The sequence below is a fragment of the Sapajus apella genome, unplaced genomic scaffold (genome assembly GCF_009761245.1).
Source record: "Sapajus apella isolate SASKATOON/1434 unplaced genomic scaffold, GSC_monkey_1.0 scaffold4, whole genome shotgun sequence".
Taxonomy (NCBI): domain Eukaryota; kingdom Metazoa; phylum Chordata; class Mammalia; order Primates; family Cebidae; genus Sapajus; species Sapajus apella.
In genome coordinates, this window is record NW_022436944.1 from 27,778,334 (window position 1) to 27,804,454 (window position 26,121).

General features: G+C 41.5%; 1 long non-coding RNA gene across 1 annotated transcript in view; it reads right to left on the reverse strand.

Moving 5' to 3' along the window:
• Positions 1-22,856, reverse strand: part of LOC116541123 — a 152,395-nt gene extending 129,539 nt beyond the window's left edge. Inside the window, exon 1 of the long non-coding RNA XR_004264720.1 lies at positions 22,705-22,856. This is a non-coding gene — a long non-coding RNA (uncharacterized LOC116541123). The remainder of the gene's footprint in view (positions 1-22,704) is intronic.
• Positions 22,857-26,121: the final 3,265 nt, after the last annotated feature.

Below are 26,121 nucleotides of genomic sequence, written 5' to 3' on the forward strand. Positions count from 1 at the left end.
ATCACTTGGCAAGTGGCAGGCAAGGACATCAAAAAAGAAAAGTAGATTCTGGCAAGCACCTTTATCAAGGAGAGTAGACCACACATAGCCAGTCATGGATTTTCAGATCCCTTGCCTTTGCTGTAGGAGATGTTACTTCTGCCTTTGTCACCTTCAGCCAATTCTGTCCTCCGTTTCACCCTACTCTGGCTTAAAGCTCCCTTCACTTTTCTTTCAAATTCCCCTCTTTTTTTAATCACCTCCCCAGACACCTGTCAGTTCTCTCCAATCCAGATCATCGTCTTCCCTTGTTTTTGCAATTGCGAATTTACCTATATGGTTTCTCCCAACATCCTCTAAGGTGCTGCTGACCACTGATTTTATTTTCCACGTGCTTTCCTTAACACCTTTTCCTGGACCTGGACAATCAAGATAAATGCGTATTAGATTAGATAGTAAACAAACAACATTCCAATGTAATGCACTAGACCTTCTGGAAATGTTTCTACAAATAAGAATTTTAAAATTAGCGAAAGCAGTATTTAATGAGGGAAGGTAGGGAGGAAGTTGTGACACTTTCATTCCAGCAGCAGCTTGTACAGTGACATATTCTACGTCCTTTAACCGATGGGTATTGCTGAATTTCAGGGCAGTCTGGGCTTCACCTTGATTTCCTCTCAGGGGGACTCATTCAACTTCACAGCATGGACATTTAGTCTAATTTATTTTTGACAGTTTTTTCATGTTCTTGGGCCCATCACCCTGAATTGGCAGTCGTTTTTTCTTAGTACTATTTCCTTAATGTCTTTTTTACTATAAAGAAGAGAAAATATTACAGATAATGTTGTCATATCCTTTGATCCCCACTCTTCTCCATTCCCAGGAGATTCACACCATGACACGGAGTTGGTGGATATCATTCTAGTTAATATATGAATGCTACATATACATGTGTATAGGTATAAATAAGCAATGTTTATGTTGTTTTCTGGACAATTAAATTTACATAACTACCTCATATTCTCCAGTTTACTTTTTTCTCAAGTTTATTTTTGAGATAACTTATAAATATGTGTAATTCATTTCTTCTAAAAATTCCAGTGTACATTATATGTCATATTTTATTTGTTATTCATTTATTTGTTGATTTATTGGAGAAAGGGTCTCCTTCTGTCACCCAGGATGGAGGGCAGTGGCACCATCAAGTGGCCTTGAACTCCTGGGCTCAAGAGATCCTTTGCCTCAGCCTCCCAAGTAACTGGACTACAGGTGCACACTGCCACAGCCAGCTAAATTTTTTAATTTTTTTTTTTAAGAGATGGAGTTCACTATGTTGCCCAGACTGGTTTCAAGCTAATGGCCTCAAGCAGTCCTCTTGACTCAGCCTCCAAAGGTGCTAGAATTACAGGAGTGCACTGCTGTACCTGGCCTCAGATTTATTTTTATTTCTTTTTTGGTTTGGGTTTTTTTTTTTTTTTTTTTTTTTTAGATACTAGGTTTCTATCAGTTGGAGTATAATAGTGCAATCATAGCTCACTACAGATTTGAACTCCTGTGCTTAAGCAATTCCTCTCACCTCAGCCTCCCAAATGGCAGGGACTACAGGCACGAACCACTATACCCAGATAATTTTTTGTGGAGAGAGGGTCTTGCTCGGTTGCCCAGGCTTATCTTAAACTCCTGGACTCAAGCAATCCTGCCTCCCAAAATGCTGGGATGACAGGCATGAGTCACTCCACCCATCCTCAGATTTCTTAAATATGATACCAAAAGCTCAATCCTTAAAGAAATATTCTGATGACTTGGGCTTCATCCAAACGAAGAATTTTGTTCTCCAAAGACACTGTTAATGAAAATGAAAAGACAAGCCACAAATGGAAAAAAAAATCACAATGCAAATATTTAATAAAGGACTTGTGTGTCTAGAATAATCAAGAACGTTCAAAATTGAGCAAGAAGGTAATAGGCCGGGTGTGGTGGCTCACGCTTATAATCCCAGCACTTTGGGAGGCCAAAATGGGTGTATCACTTACTTGAGGCCAGGAGTTTGAGACCAGCCTGGCCAACATGGTGAAAACCCATGTCAACTAAAAATATTTTTTAAAAATTAGCCAAGCATGGTGGCAGGCACCTGTAATCACAGTTACTTGGGAGGCTGAGGCAGGAGAATCGCTTGAACCTGGGAGGTAGAGGTTGCAGTGAGCCACGATCGCAAATCCAGCCTGGGCAACAAGAGCAAAACTCCATCCTAAAGAAAAGGCAATAAAATCAAGACATTTAAAAATAAAACTTTCACAATGACTAGCATCAAATCAAAGATTATTAAATATATGAATGAGCAGGAAAATGTGACCCGTAAACAGGAGTAAAAATAGTTGATAAAGCTCCTTATTTTTTTTATATTAGTCCTTTATCAGATGTATTGTTTGTAAATATTTTCATCTAATCTGTGGGTTGTTTCCTCATTCTCTTGTTTCCTTTGCTGTACGGAAGCTTTTTAGTTTGATTCTATCCTATTTGCTTATTTTTGCTTTTCTTACCTGTGTTTTGGGGTCATATCCAAAAAACCTTTACCTAGACGATGTCGTGAAGCTTTCTCCCTCTGTTTTCTCCTAACCTTTTTACAGTTTGAGGTCTTACATTTAAATCTTTAAACCATTTTAAGTTGTTTATTTCTTTTCTTTAAAAATCGAATCATATTTTCTTTGCCAAATTTACTTACCAATAGTTTGTTTGTTTGCTTGTGTTTTGAGATGGAGTCTCACTCTGTCACCCCGGCTGGAGTGCAGTGATGTGGTCTCAGCTCACTGCAACCTCTGCCTCCTGGGATCAAGCAGTCCTGCCACCTCAGCCTCCCAAGTAGCTGGGATTACAGATGCAAGCAACCATGTCCAGCTAATTTTTGTATTTTTTGTAGAGAAGTGGTTTCACTCTGTTGCCCAGGCTGGTCTCGAGCTCCTGAGCCCAAGCAATCCATTCACCTCGGATTCCCAAAGAGCTGAGATTACAGGTATGAGATGTCATGCCCAGCCAAGTTGAATTTTTTTAGATGATATGAAACAAGAATCCAATTTCATTCCTCTGCATGTGGATAAACAGTTTTGTATCTGCACTCCCATGTTCACTGCAGCATTATTATGAGTAGCTAAGATATGGAGCCAACCTATGTATTTATCATTATATAAATAGGTAAAGAAAATGTGGCATATATACACAATGGAATACTATTCAGCCTTAAAATAGAAGGAAATTCTGTCATTTGTGACAAAATTAAGAACCTGGAGGACATTATGATAAGTGAAATAAGCCAGGCCCAGAAGTACAAATGCCCTAAGATTCCACTTATGTGCAGAATCTAAAACAGTTGAACTTGTAGAAGTAGAGTAAAACAATGATTACCAGAGGCTGGAGGAGGAAGGTGGATGGGGAAAAGGGAGATGTTGATCAAAGGGTACAGAGTTTCAGTTAGACAGGAGGAATAATCTTTAGTGATCAGTTGCACAGAATGGTGACTATAATAAAAATGTAATGTATTTTTCAAAATTGCTGAAAGAGTAGGTTTTTAATGTTTCATCACAAAAAAATAAGTATGTGAGGTGATGAATTTGTTAATTAGCTTGATTTAATCCTACAATGTAAACATATATTAAAACATCCATTGTACCCCGTAAATATATATAATTATTATGTCAATTAAAAATAAAACAAAAAATAGTTGGTAGAAAGCGATGTAGATTAACAGAAATGATAAAACTAGCAAGCAAGAACACTAACAGCTATTATAAACATGCTCAGTATGCCCCAGGATTTTAAACAAAACCTAAGTATAATAAGGACAGGATTAAAAATATTAAAAAAGAACCTAATAGAAATTCTAGAGATAAAAAATATAATATATGAGATGAAAACTTTATTGGTTGGTAGTAAATACTGCAGATGAAAAAAACTAAGAGAATGTAAGACTCACAATCAAATCTGTCAAAACTAAAGTACCCAGAAGCTGAAAAAAGAGTAGCTTTTGCAATAATATCAAGCAATCTAATATACATGTAATTGGAATCTCAGGAGGAAAAGAATGGGAGGGAGGGGTGATTTTGAAGTTCAGTGAAATCTATAAACCTCCAAATATAAGAAGTTCAGTAAGCCTCAAGAGGGTAATCATGCATACACACACATACACACACACACACCCAAAGCATATAGTCAATTTACTGAAAACTGGTGATAAAGATGAAATCTTTAAAAGTATCCAGAGGAAAAAAAGACACATTAAATAGAAAGAGATAAGAAATATAACAGTTTTCTTATCAGTAACAATACAAACAATGTAATGACAGTTTTAAAGTGCTGAAAGAAATAAAAACTGTCAAACCATAATTCTAAATCCAGTAAAAATATCCTACAAAAATGAAGGCAAAATAAACTTTTCCAAGAAAAGAAAAAGGAAGAGTATTTTTCATAAGTCAGTTTGCCCTATAAAGAATATTAATGCAAATTATTCACTTGAAAGGAAATGATACCATATGGAAACCTGGATCTACACAAAGGATTGAAGACCAAAAAAGGTAAATTATGGACAAGCGTAAAAAGATATTTTTCTCATTTTTAATTTCTTTAAAGGATAAATGATTGTATATAGCAAAAATAGCCAAAGTGTATTGTAAAGATTATAACATACATAGAAGTAGAGTATGACAACCATTACTGGAAGAACATGAGGTAAAATCGAAATGCACTTGTGTAAGTTAGTACAATATTATTTGAGGAAAGACTGTGGTAAGTTAAAGGTGCATATTGTAACATCTAAAGCAACCACCAAAAATTAAAACAGAGATATAGCTAGTAAGTCAAAAGAAGACAAAAATGAAATTCTAAAAATTACACAACTATTCAAATAAAGACAGAAAAAGAGGAGAAAAGGAACAAATAACTGATGGGAAAAAATAAAATAAATACCAGTATGATGGGTTTAAAATCAAATCAACAAATATATTAAGTGTAAATTTTCCACCAAGTCCAAGTAAGATGCAAAATCTGAAAAGTTACATACTATGTAATTCCATTTTTATAACATTTTTGAAATGACAAAATTGTAGCAAAAGGGATAGTGGTTTTCTACTTCTACTCGGGCGCAGCTGGGAGGAGAGGGTTGGATAACACAAATGGTACTTGTGATGGAACTGTCTTGTATCTTGACTGCAATGGTGATCAGATGATTATATACATTAAAAAACACAGAACTAAGTGTGTGTGGGTATACACACACACACACACACATGAGTGCATGAAAAACTAGTGAAATTTCAGTAAAACAGGTAAGTTATCAATGTCAACTCCGTAGTTAGTATATTGTGCTATAGTTATGCAAAATTTCACTATTAAGGAAAATTGGATGAAAAGCTTACATGAGCTGTCTATATTACTTTTTACAGCTGTATGTAAATCTATAGTTGTCTCAAAATTAAAAATTGAAAAAAGGAAACTAAATTACAAACATATTCAGCCTCATTAATCATCAGGAAAATGCTAGCAATGTTTTATATTGATCTGGGTGTTCATCAGATGTGTGGTTCACTTTGTGATCATTTGTCATGATCTATATTTATGATTCATGCACTCATGACTCATAGTTTAATTTAAAAATTTTATTTTTATAAGTAGTTATAGTAACATCAAAGTAGAACTTTAGAATTTTAGAATTAAAGAGGAAGGTTTCATGTGACTTAATTCATTAAGAAGACATAATCCTAAATTGAGTATGCGACTAATAACAGAGCTTGAAGTAGATGAGTCACAAAAACTGATACAATTGAAAGAAGTAGACAAATCCTTGGAGATTTCCATGGAAATCCATGGAGCTGAAGATTTCAACAATCCTCTCTCAGTTATGGATTGAACAAGTAGAAAAACAGTAAGAATTTAGAAGAGTAGAAAAACACTAGCAATCAACATGACCTGTTTGACATCTATAGATAACTGCACCCTGGGGCAAAAAAACACTATCATTACAAACACACCTATAACATTCACGAAGATAGACTATATTCCAGGATAACACAAGTCTCAATAACTTTAAAGAAATTAAAACCAATCAAAGTGTGTTCTCTAACAAAATTAAACTTGAAATTAATAACAGAAAGATATTTGGAAAATCGCCTAAAATACTTGTAAATTCAACAGCACACTTCTAAACAACCTATAGAGCAAAGAAGAAATGACAGAGAATTAGAATATTTTTAAGCTGAATGAAAATGAAAACACAACATAGCAAAACGTGAGATGAAGCTAAAGTCATGCTTAGAGGGAAATGTGTAGGATTAAATCCTTAAAAGAAAATATAGAAGGTTCTAAAATTCATAACTGAAACTTCTATCTTTAGAAAGTAAGAAAAAGATAATCAAACTAACCCCAAAATAAGCAGAAGGAAGAAAATAAAGATGACTAAAAATCAATAAACTATGAAATGGATAACCAATAAGGAAATAAATAAATAAATAAATAAATAAATCTTATGTGATCAATTAAGTTGATAAACTGAAAGTGGTTAAGAAAAAAGCGACTGCCAATATCAGGAATAAAAGAAAACTAATAAATATCCTATAGACATTATAAGAATAAAGGAATATTTATTAACAGTTGTTTGTTTGTTTGTTTTTGAGATGGAGTCTCGTGCTGTTGCCTGGGCTGGAGTGCAATGGCGGGATCTTGGCTCACTGCAACCTCTGCCTCCCCAGGTTCAAGCGATTCTCCTGCTTCAGCCTTCCAAGTAGCTAGGATTATACAGGCGCCCACCACCACGCCTGGCTAATTTTTTGTATTTTTAGTAGAGATAGGGTTTCACTATGTTTGCCAGGTTGGTCTCAAATTCCTGACCTTGTGATCCACCCACCTTGGCCCTCCAAAGTGCTGGGATTACTGGCATGAGCCACTACACCCAACCTATTAACAGTTTTACGTCAGTAAAATTGACAACCTAGATGAAATGGACAAATTCTTAAAAGTCACAAAATTAGAAAGCTTACTCAGGAGAAATAGGTAACATAAACAGTCTTTTATCTATCAAAAAAATGATTTTATAGTTAAAAGTCTTCCCAAATTTAAACTTCAGACCCAGAGAACTACATTAGTGAATTGTAACAAACACTTAAAAGAAGTCAAAACCAAGTCTGCATACACTGTTCTGGAAAATACAAGAGAAGGGGAAACTCTCCAACTTTTTTATGAGGTTAGTATTACCCTGATACCAAACCTAAACAAAAATGTTACAAGAAAAGAAAACTTCAAACCAACATCTATTATAAACATAGACATAGAAATCCTTATTAAAACTTAGCAAATTGAATGCAGCAATTTAGAGGAAAAAAGATAATTTTTCACAACCAATTGGCATTTATCTGAGGAATGCAGGTATGGTTTATCATTTAAAACCCAATAAATAGAATTTACTATATCAGTAGACAAAGAGACCATATGATTTCTACAATACATTCAGAAAAAAGTTGACAAAATTCAATATCCATTTGTGATTTTTAAAACTCTAAGAAAACTAGGAATACAGGGGAATTTCCTCAGTCTGATAAAGGTCATCTATGAAAAACCTACAGATAAAATCATAATTAATGATAGAAAGACTAGGTATTTTCCCCCTGAGATTGGGAACAAGGCAAAGGATGTTCTAAACAATTTTATTTAGCATACTAGAGGTCCTAGCAAGGGTAATAAGGCAAGAAAAAGAAATACATGCAAAAGCAATAGATTGGAAGGGAGGAATAAAACTGTCTTTCTTCACAGGTGACATGATCAAATATGTAGGAAATCCTAATGAATCCATAGAAAAACTTCTAGATATAGTAAGTAACTTCAGCAACATTTCAGGTTAGAAAGTCGGTATTCAAAAATCAACTGTATTTTTATACACTAGCAATGAATTAACATTCAAATTGTATCAAAAATATTAACTACTTAGAAATAAATTTAACATGACATATACAAACCTGTTCATTGAAAACTACAAAACACTGCTGAGACAAATTTTTAAAGACTTCAATAAGTTGAGAAATTTACTATGTTCATGGATTGAAAAAAAAAATCCTTAAGATGTCAATTCTCTATCATGTCAGACCGATCTACACACTTAACACAAGTCAAAATTCCAGTAAGTTTTCATATACATTACCCAGATGATTCTAAAATTTATATAAATTGCAGAGTACCTAGTGTAGCTAAAAAAAAAAAAAAAAAAATTGGCCGGGCGCAGTGGCTCAAGCCTGTAATCCCAGCACTTTGGGAGGCCAAGGCGGGTGGATCATGAGGTCAAGAGATCGAGACCATCCTGGTCAACATGGTGAAACCCCGTCTCTACTAAAAATACAAAAAATTAGCTGGGCATGGTGGTGCGTGCCTGTAATCCCAGCTACTCAGGAGGCTGAGGCAGGAGAATTGCCTGAACCCAGGAGGCAGAGGTTGCGGTGAGCCGAGATAGAGCCACTGCACTCTAGCCTGGGTAACATGAGTGAAACTCTGTCTCAAAAAAAAAAAAAAAAAATTGAAAAAGAACATAGCTGCAGTACTTACAGTACCTAATTTCAAGATTTATTATAGAGCTGTATTAAGCAAACATTGGTGTAGAGACAGACATAGGAAATCTGTGGAACAGAACAAAAGAGTCAAGAAATATACCCAAATATATACACAATCAGAGGATTTTTTTAAGGATACTAAGGTAATTTTTAGGAGAGAAGCATACTCAGGTGATTTTTAGGAGAAAAGAGAGTCTTCTCAACAAATGCTGCTAGAACAAGTGGATATCCACATGGGAAAAAAATTAACCATGATCCTCACTTTACACCATACAAAAAACATTTAATAAAAATAAATCGTAGCCTTAAACATAAAATCTAAGACTATGAAATGTCTAGAATAAAATTTCTTGATAAACTCTTCATGACCTCGGAATAGGCAAAAATTTCTTAGATTAAGACACAAAAAGCAAGGACTATGAAAAACGAATAGAAGGAAACGATAAATTAGACAATCAAAGTTTAAGATTTCTGATCTTCAAAAGACACCATTAAAAAATTAAAAGGCAATTCAGACTAGGAGAAAATATTTGCAATACATATATCTAACAAATGACATGTATATAGGATATATATTTTTAAAACTTTACAACTTATTAATGTGACTAAAATTATAAAGACTGGAAATATCAAGTATTGGCCAGGAAGTGAGAGCAACGGACAAACAGAGAAAAGCATTTCTTGCAGCCATTCAGCAAGGGGAGAAAGGAAAAGGAATGTATCTACCAACTCCTTCCTGTCTCCCATTTGTCCGAGTTTACCCCATGGAGAATTAACTTCCCCACACTTTTCAACTGCATCATCTTTCCCATTAGGCAGCCTTTTGGAAAGATAAACTCCACACTCTTTAATGTAGTGTCTCATCTGAGTCTGGAAGTGACAGGAGGATCCAGACAGTCCACATATGAGGCTGGTTAGCCTCAGTTCAAGACACAGTGCAGGATGGAATGACTTTGGTCACCCATAGCCATAGTGATGGCAAGGTAAAGAAAGGGATTAAACATCCAGGGGCAGATGAGGCTAAGAGTATGAGGAGATCCGTAAGATGAAATAATACAATTATGATATCTACCTGCACTTTCTCAGAAGTTATATTTCGGTGAATACATTATTTTAAGATACAATACATGTAGATTTGTGAAGTGATGCTAGTCAGAAAATTTTAAAGGTAAAATAACTGTGGTTGAGTGGTCTTTACTCCTTCAGGAAAGTAGCAGTGATACTACCCAGCATCTCCTTCCCTGTAACAATGAAATGGAGTTCATGAATCTTCTGCAAAGTATTCAACAACAGTTGTGTGCACTTTTATTTTCCTTTCTAATTGTGACAAATGTGACTTACTCTTTACAAATTGCCATTAGATCTAATTTTTCCCAGCCTTGGATATCCAAGTCTTTCTCTTAACTTTTGATTTCACTCATCCAGCAACACTGAAAGGGATAAAAAATTTGCTGCATATCACTTTCACCATGAGGTTCTTTAATGAGGAGACATTAAAGAACTGGATTGCCGCAGAGCTGAGAAATCTGCTGCTCTCCAACCATCAAACATCTGGCACATCACATTCAGAAAGCAGCTGGATCCTATGGGATATATTAAACTAAAAAGCTTCTGCACAGCAAAGGAAACAATCAACAAACTGAAGATACGACGCATAGAATGGGAGGAAAATTTGCAAACTGTTTATCCGATAAGGAACTGATACCCAGAATATAAAAGGAATTCAAACAACTCAACAGTAAAAATAAAACAATCTCATTAAAAGTGGGCAAAGGACATGAATAGACATTTCTAAAAAGAAAGCATATGCCACCACTCCTGGCTAATTTTTGTTTTTATTTTTATTTTTGTAGAGATGCTCAGGCTAGTCTTGAACTCCTGGCCCCAAGTGATCCTCCTGCATCAGCCTCCCAAAGTGCTGGGATTACAAGTGTGCGCCATCATACCCAGGAGGCTATAAACTTAATAGGGAGGCATGAAGTAGTAAAAAAATAAGGCTGGGGCAGTGCTTTCCAAAGTGTGGAATTGATGCCACTGGTGGCAATGGCAAGGATGATTTTAGGTTTTTAAAGAAACAAGTCTAATGCTTTTGTATTATAATGTATATCAGAAAACGAATCATATCAAATCCCTTTTTGCACTACATAGTATTGCTTTGAATAAGGCTGAAAAAGGCAGCACGTCAAAAAAGTCAATAGAACAAAATGTATCAAGTAAACATTTTTAAAAAACAAATACAGTAAGTACAAATAATCCCTGGATATGAAAAATTGGTGAAGGTAGTGCACAGGCTGGGAAGACTAGAATTTGGGAGCATTGTGCTATAGAATAGAATCAGCTTTATATATGTGTGTGTGTGTGTGTGTGTGTTTGTGTCTGTGTGTTTGTGTATCTATGTATATGTGTGTGTCTATGTGTGTGTGTGTGTGTGTGTGTGTGTGTGTGCACAGGTACATGCACATGCATTTATCCACACATACAATGGAAGCTCAGGAAGATGATGAAAATGTCACTGTCTTGTCTTAAACCACAGAAATGCATTTTCTCACAGTTCAGGAAGCTAAAACCATTCTTCAAAAGTTCAATATCAAGGTGTCAACATGGTTGGTTTCTGGTGAGGGTACTCTTTCTGGCTTGCAGGCAGCCTCCCTTCCTTTTACTGTGTCCTCACGTGGCTGGAAGAGGGAGCACGCAAGCTCTCTACTATCTCTTCTTACGATGGCACAGATCCTAACATGAGGGCCCCACACTCATGACCTCATCTAAACCTGATTATTTCCCAAAGTCCCTCTCTCTAAATATCATCATATTGGGGGTCAGGGGCTCAATATACAAACTTAGAAGGGGGATACAATTCAGTCATAGCTGTCACAGTGGTCTGCAGTGGTCCGGAATTGCCAGGGAGGGGCGCTGAGCTAAACTTATGAGGATGGGCTAAAAAGAAGGAGAGGAAGGGAGGAACCTCCCTGGCCAGGGAAACACCCTGAAAGTAGGAGCTTGTTCTGGTTGGGATTAGGTGTCTGCCCCCTCCTAAGGACCCTCTACCAAGGAGGCAAGAGTGGGTCACTGGGGAAGGTCAGTATGCAGGTCAGAAGTGGGAAATCCTCATGAGCTGAGCAGTCAGAGGGACAATAAGGAGGACCTAAAGTCTCAAGGATGGCCAGGATCTTACCAGAGGACAAAAAGTCCTGGCGACAGAATGCCAGCTGAGGAAGAGTGGTAGGGTAAAAGAAAGCTGTCCTATGCACGGGCAGGCGAGAGGCCTGAGCAAAGCTGATGTGACCCCATCTGGGCCCAACGTGGCTGTCCAAAGGGCCTTGGATACCAGGCCTGGGTTGAGATATCTTCCTGAACGTACCTCCTAACTTTCCCCATCACTCAGAGTTCGAAGACTTGCCTCTGTCCTGGTTATTACACAGCTACTGTCCCCATGTCACTAACTGTATTTCAACTCATAGAAATCACAGGACAAGTCTAATAGCTCCTGGCTTTTAGCCAGGGCCCCAGTAAATGCCTTCCGCATTGATTTTCCTGAATCTTCAGGTCTCATTCTGTGACCCTAGACCACTCTTAGGGTTTCTGAAGCTGCTCCAGGGTTAGAGAATCCCAGAGGACAATGCCTAACTGGTAAGGTGGTTCCCGTCCCTGTGGTAATCCCTGGACTACAAAGAGGCAGGGAACTCCCTGTGCCCCATAGGATCAGATAATTACCCACTAACACACTTCAAAAAAAAGGAGACCAGCAAATAGCCCACATAAAAATGGGCAAATAATTTTAATAGACATTACTTCAAAGAAGATCTACAAATGACTGATAAGCTCCTGAAAAGATGTTCAAGATCCTTAGTTATTAGAGAAATGCAAACCACAATGACATACCACTTCGCACCCACTAGAATGGCTAAAACTAAGAAGACAATCAGTAACAAGTGTTGGTTAGGATATAGAGAAATTGTAACTCTCACACATCGCTGGCTAAGTTGCAAAATGGCATAGCCACGTTAGAAAACAGTTTGAAAGTTTCTCAAAATGTTAAACAGAATTCCCAAAATTTTCACTCCCAGATATATACCCAAGAAAAGTCAAAATGTAAGTCCACACAAAAAACAGTACACAAATATTCATAACAGCCAAAAAGTGGGAAAAAAACAAATGTCCATTAACTGATGAATGGACAAACAAAATGTGATATAGCCGGACAATGGAATATTATTAAGCAGTAAAAACGAGTGAAGCAATGATACATGCTTCCACATGAACAAACCTTGAAAATGTGATGCTGTGTGAAAGAAGCCAGGCAAAAGGCCACATACAATGGATTACATTTAGATGAAATGTCCAGAATACACATAAATCCATAGAGACAGAAAGTAGATTCCAGTTGCCAGAAGCTAGGGAAAGGGGGAGTGGGGCGTGGCTGCTAATATTTATGGGTTTTCTTTTGAGGTGATGAAAATATTCTGGAATTAGAAGGTGGTAATGGTTATACAACTCTGTGAATAAACTAAAAATCACTGAATTATATACTTTTAAAAGATGACTTTGTGGTATGTAAATTATATCTCAATAAATCTAATATTTTTTTAAAATATAAATAAGATCATCTCACTCTCCAACTTACAATCATGATTTCTCAGTGGTTTTAGGATTAAAACCAAATTCTTCACCATAATTCAAAAGAAAGAGAGAAAAAGTAAGAAGAAAGGATCTAAGGAATAAGTTACAGGCACAGAATCACAGGATCTGGTCCTGGAAGAAGAAAGTCTGAGCACCAGGAGAGAAAGCATAACACAGTTCAAAATGTGTTTTGAAATAGGAAAAATTTCTTAGGGGAAAACCACTGTGAGAAAATATTACTTCTCTTAAAACAGATTGCAAATTTAAGTGAAACCTTCAAGATTAGGGCAGGAAAGCAGTATTGTCTAGTTTAAAATGCAAATGTGGGTCTATATCAATGTACAATTTGGAATCCAAATGAAAATAATTTTGACTTTTAAAAAAAGGGAGAAAACACAAGTTTACAAACTCAGATTCTTGTCCAAGATGCTCTGCTAACAGACTGGGTATCAATCAAGGTCTCTGTGCTTTAGTTTTCCCTGCTGTAATGGGACAGTATATGGCAGCATGCTTCTCTGAGCAAGTTCATTAGCTTGTATGTGTGCCCAAAAACATCCAGCCAGGGAATCATTTGTCTCCCTGTTCCTACTAAGACCTGGCTCTAATAGGAACTCTATTCTGAGCTGAGTTCCTTTTAAATCCATTCATCAGACTGAGGCCTAGACTCTGCTGCCATCACAGGCTCAAAGCCCTGCAAGCGAAGCCTTCATGGATACAGAAGTCCTGTCCACAAACACAGACAGGACTGAATGACAGAACCACCTGCGCATGTCATGCTTATTAGAAGGGGTTTTCAGGCCGGGCACGGTGGCTCACGCCTGTAATTCCAGCACTTTGGGAGATCAAGACAGGTGGATCACCTGAGGTCAGGAGTTCGAGACCAGCCTGGCCAACATGGTGAAACCCTATCTCTACTAAAAGTACAAAAATTAGCCTAGCGTGGTGATGGGTGCCTTGTAATCCCAGCTACTCAGGAGGCTGAGACAGGAGAATCGCTTGAAGCTGGGAGGCAGAGGTTGCAGGGAGCTGAGATCATGCCACTGCACTCCAGCTTGGGCTACAGAGCGAGACTCTCTCAAAAAAAACAAAAAGTCCAAGAGGGGGATCTTCAGACATTTACTGGCGTTTTTCTTCTTTTTCCTGTCAAAGTGGGGAAGACTCCAAAAGATTACCGTTTATTAACCTGTGGCCCTCTAATTCCACTCTATCCTCTAGCAACATATCCATCAAACTCTGTTTCCCTATAGGCCTAGCCCATCAGCATATTATGCCCCCTACCCTAGGCCCCTGGATGCAGCATTCCAGAAACTTCCATGCCTCCCCCACCTCTGGCTGTGACTATATGGGCAGGGGCTGAACAGAGAACTGCAATAACAGCATTTAATGGTGGGCACCTGCTATGCAGCAGGCACTCCTTAAACATGATTTCATTCAAGCGGCTGCTAGCCCTATTCTTAACCTTCATTGTGCAGATGATAAAACTGGGGCTCACAGGATGTTAAAATGGGGTGCATGTCTCATAGCTCTTAACAGCAAAGCTACACTGTCTGCTATGGTCTGAATGTTTGTGTGCCCCCAAAATTCACATATTAAAATCCCAAGGATAGCTCTCCTGAGTAGGATTACTCCCCTTATAAATGAGGCTCCAGAGAGCCCCCTGGCCCCTTCCACCCTATAAGGACACAGTAACAATGCATCAGCTATGAAGCAGGAAACAGACTGAGGCTTCCCAGCATTAAGAACTGTGAGAAATATATTTCTGTTGCTTATAAGCCACCCAGTCTCAGGTATTAGGTTATAGTAGCCTGAAGGGACTGATACTGTCTCTAGTGAGGCCCTAAGAGACAGAGCCCCGAGGGACTCTCCCTAGAGAGAAGCCCCTGAGTATCCTAATACATATCCCCTCCAGACTCCCCTGCCCAAAGGCAGGAAGGCATTATAACTCCATGCAAAACCCTCCCTGGAGACCATGAGGCAAGGCCAAGGGAAAGGGCAGGAAGAGGAAGAGTGGTCAGGAGGGCGCCAGGAGCCACACAGAGGAGAGAGCTGATTTCAGCTTCAAAGAAAGACTTTCTGGCTGGAGAAGTAAGCCTTAGGCACACAGACTCTGGAACGATAGAAATAACTAGCCATCATGCTTCCTTTAGCTGCTTCACTCTGGGCAAATCCCTCCTCCTCTTGGGACCTCATTATCCCCATCTGTCAAATGGGCAGGTCAGACTGAAAGACTTCCAAGGACGCTCCCAGCACTATCTCCTGAAGTTGAAGCCCAAAAGCAGAAAAGGCAGGCATAGAGGATGGAAAGGCATGGGAAAGGCCATGAGAAGTAGAAGTGAACAGAAGGACAATGCACCTGACTTAACTCGTCCTCAGCCTTAGGACTCTCCCAGGTGTCACACCTTCCAGGAAGTCTTCCCTGACCCCGCCGTCTTGGTCCTCTTCCAGGCTCACCTTTACCACTCAGTCAGTGCCCAGAGCAGTGCCTGGCCCGGACTGAGGGAATATTAGCGAAGAAGCAAATTTTTGAGGGAGAGAATGCATGAACAAAGCGAGCTGAAGCCCCTGTGAGGCCAGCAGGTGTCGGGAAAGCTCCGTAGAATTGGGCTGACACAGTATGTGAATCAGTGATGTATGGGTACACAAGGGAGTGAGCTGGTGAAAGAAGGACTGAGACAAGGAAGCCTCCCCAGAAGGGGGCTTGGGAGGGCCAGACCAGCCGGCTGATTCTGGAAGTGGTGCCAGGGGCTGGGGCCCAGAGGCAGGTTCTAGAAGTGGAATCCTGAGTGCATGCCAAGTGCCCTGAGGTCCAAGTCAAGAGCTAAGCATTGGAGGGAGGCATGGAGAAGCCGAAAAGCCAAAGAGAGTGAGGGAATCTGGGAAGATGCCCTGCCCCCCAACTCTGTAGCCTGCTAATGCCTACTCATCCTTCTAAGGTCAGCTGGCTTGCCTCTGACTGCTGGCACAAGGTTTGTTCTCCCATTCCAAACTCCCAAAGCCCCGATGTGGCCCCTCCCCTCCTTCCATCATAATTTTACTTGAATGACTGTTTATTTGGCATCTGATTTCTTTCCCCACGGGTTCTATGAGCTCTGTGATAGCCTGCTCAGCACCGAATAGCCGTTTCCCAGCCCTGGTCCCTGGGCCTAGTAGACACTCAGGAAGTATTTGTTGAATACAAGAATGAATGAATGAAAGAGAGCAGAGATGGTGGTCTAGAAGACCTCCAGAAGCAAGGTGGTCCTTTCAGGGCCCCAGTGGAAGTCAGTCCGCAGGTGGGGAGAGGCCAGGGTGCATTTGGCTGGCACGTGCCTGCCACATTGACCATGATCCACAAGAGAGGGCAAAACCAGGCAGAAGGATAGCCATCTAAAGCTGCTCAGCACACTCCAAGCAGCAGTGATTCTTTGTCAATGATCCTTTGCCCTGACTTGAGGGCCAAGCTGGCATTCAAGGGAGCCTGGGAAATTGTTTCAACCAGCTTGCCTTGCCTAACATCATGCCAGCCCCATTTTCCCACCCTCTCCTGTGGTTTAGTGATTAGGGAGCTTGCCTGTGGCTCGTTCCCCATCACACAAGCCCAAATGAGCTGCATTCTTCTCCAATTCACACATGGAACCAAAACATCCTGGGCCTGGTTTTACTTTCCCTTGTAAGCCCCTATGCTTCCCTGACCGAGGGTCCTTCTGAAATCCTAGAGGTTTGTTCCCAAGTGGTGTATTCCACACACAGCCTGAAGTGGGATTACAGCGGAGATAAATAAAAGATTAGTTTCCGAGTTTCAGGACTAAATAAAGGATCGAATTCTTGGTGATTGGGAGATAAAAGGAATTCTAGGGTTTGTTCATGGATGAACCAATTCAGAAGCAGTTTGGGGCAGTGGGTGGGACCAGGAGCTCAGTTTTCCTTGGGTCTTTTCTTGGGTCTCCCTCACTGCCCACCCTGGCCATCTGGTTTCACTTGCGAGACATGCTGCACAAGCTAGGGCAGCAGGAAGCCCATGAAAGGAGGCTGGTTAGAGTATCCCACCCAGCTGGGTACTGAACCAGGGATGGCTGAGCATAGGAGAGGCTTCCATGTCCCAATGGTATACAATGGCCAGGTAACAGTTCATTTCTCTGAAAGGTGTTTGCATGGCAACCATCTTTCCAGATCATCTCACAGCCTAGGCTTAAGGAAAAGCAGCCCTCTGGCACAGAATATACTGACCGTTGTTTTTCCTACAAGTTTAATAGTGTCTTGCTTATCCCTAGGGCCTGATGGATTTGGTACAGGGACTCAGAAGGAAGAGTACAGAAGATTCTCTGACGTGGAAACAGTTGAGACTCTGAATGGGAAGGTTGCACCACAAAAAACTAAGGAGAAAAAGAACTCAGGAAGCACTGGCTCTGGGCCACATAGTGGTCTGACAACCACCAGCTGGTATTCTAAATTCGGACCCCCGTAAAACCAGAGAAAAATTAGGCTGTGCCCATCAAGCCCTGTTTCTGAAGACAGCAGAGTCCAGCATGACCTCCTTCCCAGGTGGCTAAAGCTCACAAGTCTCCAAAGTATAAGAGTTCGGTTGGCCGAGAATTTAATGTCTGTAGGGCAGATAATTCCCCCATTGGTTTGGGATAATTAAGGGGCTTGCTCCAGTTGGATTTATGTTAACAGGATTGTGCATGTAGTAGTAGTAGCAAAGAAGAATGGACATCATTTTAAGAGAATTTATGGCACTGTTGTAAACAGAGTTCACATGTTAACTCATTTAATCACTTAAGAAGCCCATGAGGTTAACAGAACTTGGCTGCTGTGGAAGACAGGTCCTGAGAAGAAAGGAAAAGAAAAGAAGAAAAATTTTTTTAATTTGGATTCATTTTGAATATTTACTGGGAATTCAGATTCCAGCTCTCTCTCAATAATTCATGAAATCAGCCTGAGTAATGAGGATTATGATGACAACAATGATGATTATGAATGTAAAGCAAAGTAACATCATTCAGAGTGTTTTTTTTTAACCAATTGTCTACATATGCAAGATGCATTATCACACACTGAAACGTAAAGATGAAACATTCCCATTTCCATCTAATACGTGGGTGTCTGCAAAGATCTCCATGCTTACCAACACGCAGGAAAAAAATTCCCCAACATGACATTCGTTTTTCGCTTTCTACTCAGTCGTTTTGGGAATCGTGTAGACAGCCAAAATCACCAGAAAGCACTCTCTGTCTTTCTGTCTGTCTCCATCTCTCTCTGTGTGTCTCACACACACACACACACACACACACACACACACACACACACAATCCACCTGAGCTGGAGTACCCTGGTTGAGTCCCTGCCAGCCACCTCTTAGCTGCCCTTCCTAAAAGATCTGTGTCTCCAGCTTGCAGATGGAGCTGGAGAGAGCTGCACATGAGCCACACAGGATAGTTAAGGATGAACAGCATTGACAGCCTACACCCCAACACTCCTATTTTACTTGGGATAAAGGGGAACTGCCCCTAACCTGGTTGCTTGCTATGTGGGCCACAAGGGTCAGGGCACTGAGACCTAAGAGTGTCAGTCACGGAGCACTGAAATCTCAGAGAGGCAGCTAATGAGGGGTTGAAGGGGAAGGCACAGTCAGCCTTCCCAGTGACTCCCTCACTGGTCCAGAGGCTCTGGGAACTCCAAAATGCCACCCTATTCAAATCCTGGTGGACAACTGCAACAAACTGAGGCCTCTCCATTTATTTTACCTTCCATTCTGAGCCTCCCAACTCTGAAGCCCTGTTTCCCACATCATGGTTTCTAGATCACCTTCAACAGAATTCCCAGGAAAGCCTGATGAAATTGGGCATTTCTGGGTCCTAACCCAGCCATCCTGGATCAGCTCCCTGAAGCAGAGCCCAGAACTCTGCATGTTGAACGGGCTCCCAGAGCAGCACTGTGCTCCATAAAGACTGAAAACCACATCTCTAGAGACGTAATTGACGGTGTTGTAGTTCCTTCCATGTTTACAGGTTTAATATTCTACCATGCTTCAACTGAATGAAACTTCGTGAAGGACCAGCTTCAGGCCAGGCCCTGTTCTAAGCACACTGCGACAATGACAGGGACCCAGGTCTTGCCTTTAGGGAGGCTACAGTGTTTTTGGTCTCACAACAATGCAAATGGCCAGAGCCTACGTAAGGACTCCCTTTTTACAAATTAGAAAACAGGGCTCAGAAAGTGTAAACAACTTGCCCACGTTCACAGTGCTGCTAGATGTGGCTACAGCTATAATCAACTCCCCTCATTTCAGACCCATGCTCTTTGCACTGTCCCACAGAGCGGTAAAGACCCAGATGGTAGAGTCAGAATAACAGAGATGGAAGGGTCCTTAGACAGCAAGCTGTTTCAGGAATGATATTGGAGCCATGAGGTTCCAGTAGTCATTTCAACTCTAACCATTTGATAGTGATTACCTCCATGTGTTGGGGAGAGCTCTGCAGCTACATCCAATATCACCAACAGAGATGGTGCAATTGATTAATCACATCTTTAATGGGTGCAGAACCAGGGAGTGGCTGCACCTATACCACGTATGCACATTGGTCCTACATATGGACACATCTTCCATTTTATTGATGGGAAAGCTGAGACCCAGAAAGACAGAAGTTGCCCAAATTTCAGAGCTGGAATTGGACTAAAACCACGGTTAGCCTCAATTCTGGTCAAGAGCTCCTTACACTAGCCAGTGCTGCCTTTCCCATGCAGCCAAGATGATTAAACTGAGAAATGGTATTCATACTGTCAGGAACCAAGGACCTCCTGACATTGGTGCAAAGGGTGCTGTAAAGCCTAGGGGAGGGAGAGGATGCTGAAATTGTAGGAGAGATGGTCCCTCCCATTTCTTCCCTCCTAAACCAAGAGGTGGGACTAGGGGAAGAAACTTGTATTATTGAGCCCTCACCTGTGCTAGGCACTGTGCTAAATATATAATACATTGGTGATCTCATTCAATTCTCACAGTTTCCCTGTGTGGGAGCTCCATTTTGCAGATAAGAAAACAGGGTGGGAGAGGTTAAGTGACTGGGCCAAGCTCACATAACCCAAGTGGCTAACTCGGAGCAGGTTCCCAGGTATTTGTGGCTCTATGTCCCACCCAGGGCTGCACAGGGGTGTTTAGAGCATAGGCTTTGGGTCCCAATTGTATCACATACTAGCTCCAAGACTTCAGAAAGTGCCTTAACCTCTCCTCTTTTCTTGGTTTCTTCATCTGTAAAATTGGGAAGTTACAGTGCTTAGCTCAGAAGGCTATTGTGAGGATTAATGAAATAACAGGCCAGGCATGGCGGCTCATGCCTGTGATCCCAGCACTTTAGGAGGCTGAGGCAAGTGGATCACAAAGACAGGAGTTTGAGACCACCCTGGCCAATATGGCGAAAGACTGTCTCTACTAAAGTTACAAAAAATTAGCCGGGCATGGTGGTACATGCCTATAATCCCAGCTACTCAGAGGGTGAGGCAGGGGAATCGCTTGAACCTGGGAGGCGGAGGTTGCAGTGAGCTGAGATCCCGCCATTACACTCCAGCATGAGCAACAGGGTGAGACTCCATCTCAAAAAAGTAAGTAAATAAATGAAATAATACATAGGAAGTATTCAGCCACATCTGGCACGTAGTAATTGCTCAATGAATAGTAGCTTTCACTATTGTCCTGACACTACACTGCTCCAGACATATCACCTGAATCCCTGCGATCCCATGCTGGCCTGAATGTCCCACCTGGAGAAGACCCCATCTTGAGATCCTCTTAATTCATTTCACTTTTCCTACAACTGGATTGTAAGACCCAGAGCCCCAAATGCAAATGTAGCAGGTACACGGACACACAGAGGAGCGTACACATAATCAAGAAGTGCACATAATCACAGGGGAGCATATCTTGGAGATGTTAGGAGCCCCATCACCCACAGGCAGACTCAGCTCAGAACAACTGCCACAAGACAGCAACCTAAGAGGTAGCTGCAAATCGGCAGAGCTCTTCTGAGCCCAACCACACCCTGGGTGTCTCAGTCATTGGGGCTTGGCTGTGCACAAGAAGCTCTTGAGAACACATACTGCTTTCCTGACCTCATTAGGGAATACTGACACATCAAAGCAGGGTGGCTGGTGTTCTAGCCTAGAAAAATGAGGCATCTGCGCTTTTGTTTACTCTTTGGTGGCCAAGAACAATTGATGAGTTCCTTTAAAATACCTCTTTGACAGATTCAGAGTCTCAAAAAATATACTTAGACAAGATGGGTTAGTAAAAGGGACAACAAATAAAACTACTTGTATCTGTAAGATATATGCAAATGAGGAGCTGCTGGCTGGGGACACTGCAATCTGTTTTATGTCTTCTGATGGCATTTAACCTGTAAAATATGTGGGTTCTAAATCTGGGCCTTGCTTAATAAGATGGCAGTAAAGGACAATGCTGTCTATTTAGCATTTTTGGAAATCAGATCCAAAGGAGCGGTGAACTTAGAAGAGCTGAGAATTCACCTCCAATGGGTTCCAGCATATACCAGCATCTCCCCTGACCCCCAACCCAGGAACGAGGGGCACTTCCACCCTCCATTCATTCCATTAGCTGGTATTTATTATGTATTTCCTGCTGCAAGGCACTAAACTAAAAGCTTTATATGCATTATTTCATTGAATCCACCTCACAAAACCTCATGCAAGAAACATATAATAACTACTATTATGATCCCTATCTTATAGATGAGGAAACTGAGGTTCAGCAGTATTAATTTGCCCAAAGTTCTTAGCCAAGAAGTGACAGATGCAGAAAGTAGATTTAGTCTCTCTGACTCAAGTACTTAATTTCTAACTACTTCACAGCCATACCTCTGCCCCCTACCAGGGAAATCCTAAGAACTCATAAAGACCCAGATAGGTGATGGTGGGGAATGCCCTCAAGGGCCTTTCCATCCACCTGGGGATGGGAACAACAAGTCAGAGTTGCCACAATGACACTGGGGTAGTTTTCTTGGAGAAGCGTCTTAGAAGAGAAGGTTCAAGAAAGGGCATGAAGAGCCCAGGGCCTGGGGCTTCTTCCCATGGCCCACTTTTGCCAGAATCCCACAGACACACCATTTTGGCCAGTATTTCACTGGAACAGGTGATAGGGGAGAACTGAGCCATGTTCTGATGACACAGGTGGCATGATATAATCTTGACTCGACCTTGCTGGCTACCCACGGATGCCCTGCTTCAGAGGTAACACAATCTGTCACCTCAAGCAGGAGCTAATATCAAGAATGGACTCAGAATCATCATGTTTCCCCCTGTGAACTGCTGTGACCAAGAGAAGCACTTTCAAAGGGCAGCTGATAAAATTGCTATTTTGACCCTCCTTTTAGCTGAAAACCAGACACCATCAAAATAGCTTTTCTTTTTATTAGCTGCATTGTTGGAGAAATAGTGAGGGATTGATTTCATAATTGATTCTCCAAATAAAGATAATGTCTGTTGAGCAAGGAAGCAAGAGAAGGGCTGACTGAGGACGGTTGTTAAGTGTGTGCGCACTCACCTGCCCTGTCGTGTGTCCACGTCTCAGCTCACAGCATGTGGTTCCCTCAGACCCCCTTGCTCAACCTCCATAGACAAAACTTCTTTGCTCCCAGACTTCATGGAATGCAAAGTCATCTAAGCACATCCTCCTGATTTCAGCTTCATGATTTCATCGTCCTGAAAGCAGCAAGCCATAATGAAGCAGTGATTATATCAACAACCCTCAAAATGAATAAAAAGTTTAAAACAAGGTTATTCACTCGACAAATATTTACTGAGGGCCACGTAAGATGCTGAGGATACCAAAAAAAAAGCTAGTCCCTGCCCTTATGCAGTATATAAGCTAGTGCGGGAAGCAGATGTAAGTCAAATCATCATGTAAGCAAAAATAAACTACCAAAAAGTAAAAAATTAAAAGAATAAATTACCAAAGATGATGATAGCTTGACTAGTAAGGTGGCAATGAAGATGAAGACAAGAGGCCAAGAAGGACAGGTCCTTACAAGGTACTAACAGCTAAGAAGACAGGTACTAAGAGGTGTTGGTGATGGACATGGGCAGTGAGTGAGAGGGAAGAGTCAAGTGTGACTCCTAGTGGCTGGGCCTGAGAACCTGCAGAAGGACCAAGTTGGGGGTAAAAGCAGTTCATGAGTTTAGTCTTGGCCATGTGAAGCCCTAGATGCCTTGGCGTGATCCAAGTGGAAATGTCAGGTGAGTCACTGGGTTTGAGGCTCCAAGGACCAGTCATGACTGGAAACAAAATTTTGAGAGTCAGGTGGTGATGAAAGCCCTGGATGTGAACACAGTTGATGGGTTGGAAAGAAAATCAGGTGCAGAACTGGGTCCCGGAAAACTCGACCACTGAGCTTGGTGTTTCCCTGGTAACAAAGATCCCAGTCATTTTGGTACCACTTCGATGTGACGATTCCCAGTTCTGCCACTGACCCTGTGTGTGCACTCTGAATCCAGTACTTAACCTGTCTGAGCCTCCATGTTCCACACCCCACACATTCTTTGTCAGTCTTTAATCTCTCCCCTTTTACTAACTCCCTACCCATTGCACAATTCCTGCCTCAAAACACCTCCTTCACTCCCAGCCCCCACCCCAGCCTGTCAGTGAAAGAGAATGAGAGCTCCAGAACCAGCTGTTTTCCCTTCTGAGAGGTCCTCAGGCCTGAATGCTCTTTGGAATCACCAGGGAATTTAACAAGATACTAATGTCCTGGCCCCACCAGGAGATGCTGATGGCCTAGGTGGCCTGGGTGGCCTGGGTGGTGTGAGTTTTTCAAAGCTCTCCAGGTGGCGCTAGTGTGCAGCCAGAGTTGAGAATCTGGGCTTAAAACCAGGAAAGCTGGGATCACCCAAACTGGCCAAATCATTCCCTGGCTTTGTACACAATGCTGTGACAGGAAGGATTTCTCCAGCATTGCAACTGGCAGCAGTAGCTGGCTCCCCACAGGACAAGATGTGGAGCTCCAGACCAAGGCTCAGGAGGAGGGCACTATTCATCTCAGATTTAGGAACATGTGACCCTTAGGGGCTGAGAGCCTACACTTTGGCATCAGACAGCAAGTCCTAGGTCCTCTTACGGGCCTGGAGATTTGGGCCATCGCTGAGGCTTTCTGAGCTTCAGTTTTCTCCCTGTAAGAAAAAGAACACAGTAGCCAGCAGCATGGGAGTGTCGCAAGAAGGACTTGTTATAATCTCCATACGCAGTACTAGCTCATAGAAGCTCTCAATAAATTGTTATGGGTGTGATTTTTTTTTTTTTTTTTTTGGAGATGGAGTTTCGCTCTTGTTACCCAGGCTGGAGTGCAATGGCGCGATCTCAGCTCACCGCAACCTCCACCTCCTGGGTTCAGGCAATTCTCCTGCCTCAGCCTCCTGAGTAGCTGGGATTACAGGCACACGCCACCATGCCCAGCTAATTTTTGTAGTTTTAGTAGAGACGGGGTTTCACCATGTTGACCAGGATGGTCTCGATCTCTTGACCTCGTGATCCACCCGCCTCGGCCTCCCAAAGTGCTGGGATTACAAGCGTGAGCCACCGCGCCCGGCATGGGTGTGATTTTTATCAGCAGCAAAGTTCCTCCTTCATCCCATGAGTACCTTCTCTTCTCCCTCCTCTTTTATTATCTGGACACCCCCTTGGTTCCCCAAAATGTTGAACAGGCTAGTGTCATAGGGCATGTCTAACAATAAAAATACAATAACTACCACTGTTTTAACTCTTATTTTAGGTTCAAAGGTACAGGTGCAAATTTGTCCTATAGGTAAACTCGTGTCACGGGGGTTTGTTGTACAGATTATTTCATCACCCAGGTACTAAGTATCGTACCTAATAGCTATTTTTTCTTTTCCTCTCCCTCCGTCTACCCTCCATCCTCAAGTGGGCCCCAATGTCTGTTGTTCCCCTCTTGGTGCCCATGAGTTCTTATCATTTTTCTCCCACTTAAAAGTGAGAGCATGCAGTATTTGGTTTTCTGTTCCTGCATTAGTTTGCTAAAGATGATGGCCTCCAGCTTCATTCATGTTCCTGCAAAGGACATGATCTCATTCTTTCTTATAGCTTTGTAGTATTCCATGGTGTGTATGTATCACAATTTCTTTATCCAGTCTACCATTGTTGGGCATTTAGGTTGATTCCATGTCTTTGCTATTGTGCATAGTGCTGCAATGAACATATGCATGTATGTGCCTTTATGGTAGAACAACTTGTATTCCTTTGCGTATATATCCAGTAGTAGGATTGCTGAGTCAAATGAGCTACCACTTACTAAGCATTGACTCTGTGTCAGTCTTTACTGATGGTTTAGACTTTAGCACAGATGCTCACACCAATGGCATGAGGTAGTAACCTTTCATGAGGTTCTGGAAGTTTAAGCAATGAAGTTGTGACACAGGTGGGCAGTGGCAACTTAGGCCTGTCTGGCGCTAGAGACAGAGCTATTCCTGCCCCTTGTACTGCTATTCTGGTTCACAACTTGCTTATTAGTCCACTTTATACTTAGATTATTTTAAAATTATAGACTCTTATTTTAAACTCTGGAATGGGGGGTATTAAACTGCTCCACAGGCCCTTAGAGATCCAGAGGTACCCCTACATGCTTTGGGAAACATATGAAGCCAGTTCTGATGCCCGCAACCTCCACTCCAACCAGAGCAATCCTACTTCCATCTATTGGGAAAACCACCAGTTTTACAGATGAGGAAATTTTCAGTTAGTCAGAGGCAGGGTCCTCTCCTCCTCCCAGAATGCAGAAGGCGCATGACTTTCCCATTCCAGAGCTCACTCCAGGGTACCAGGCCATCATTTCTGCAACCATAGGGGCCCTTCCTCTGCCTGGTGGGCTGCCAATAGGACACAAAGAGGGAGCACCCCCACCGCAGGGCCAGAGGCTTCACTGCCCTGTTTATACTCCATCCCCAGGTCATT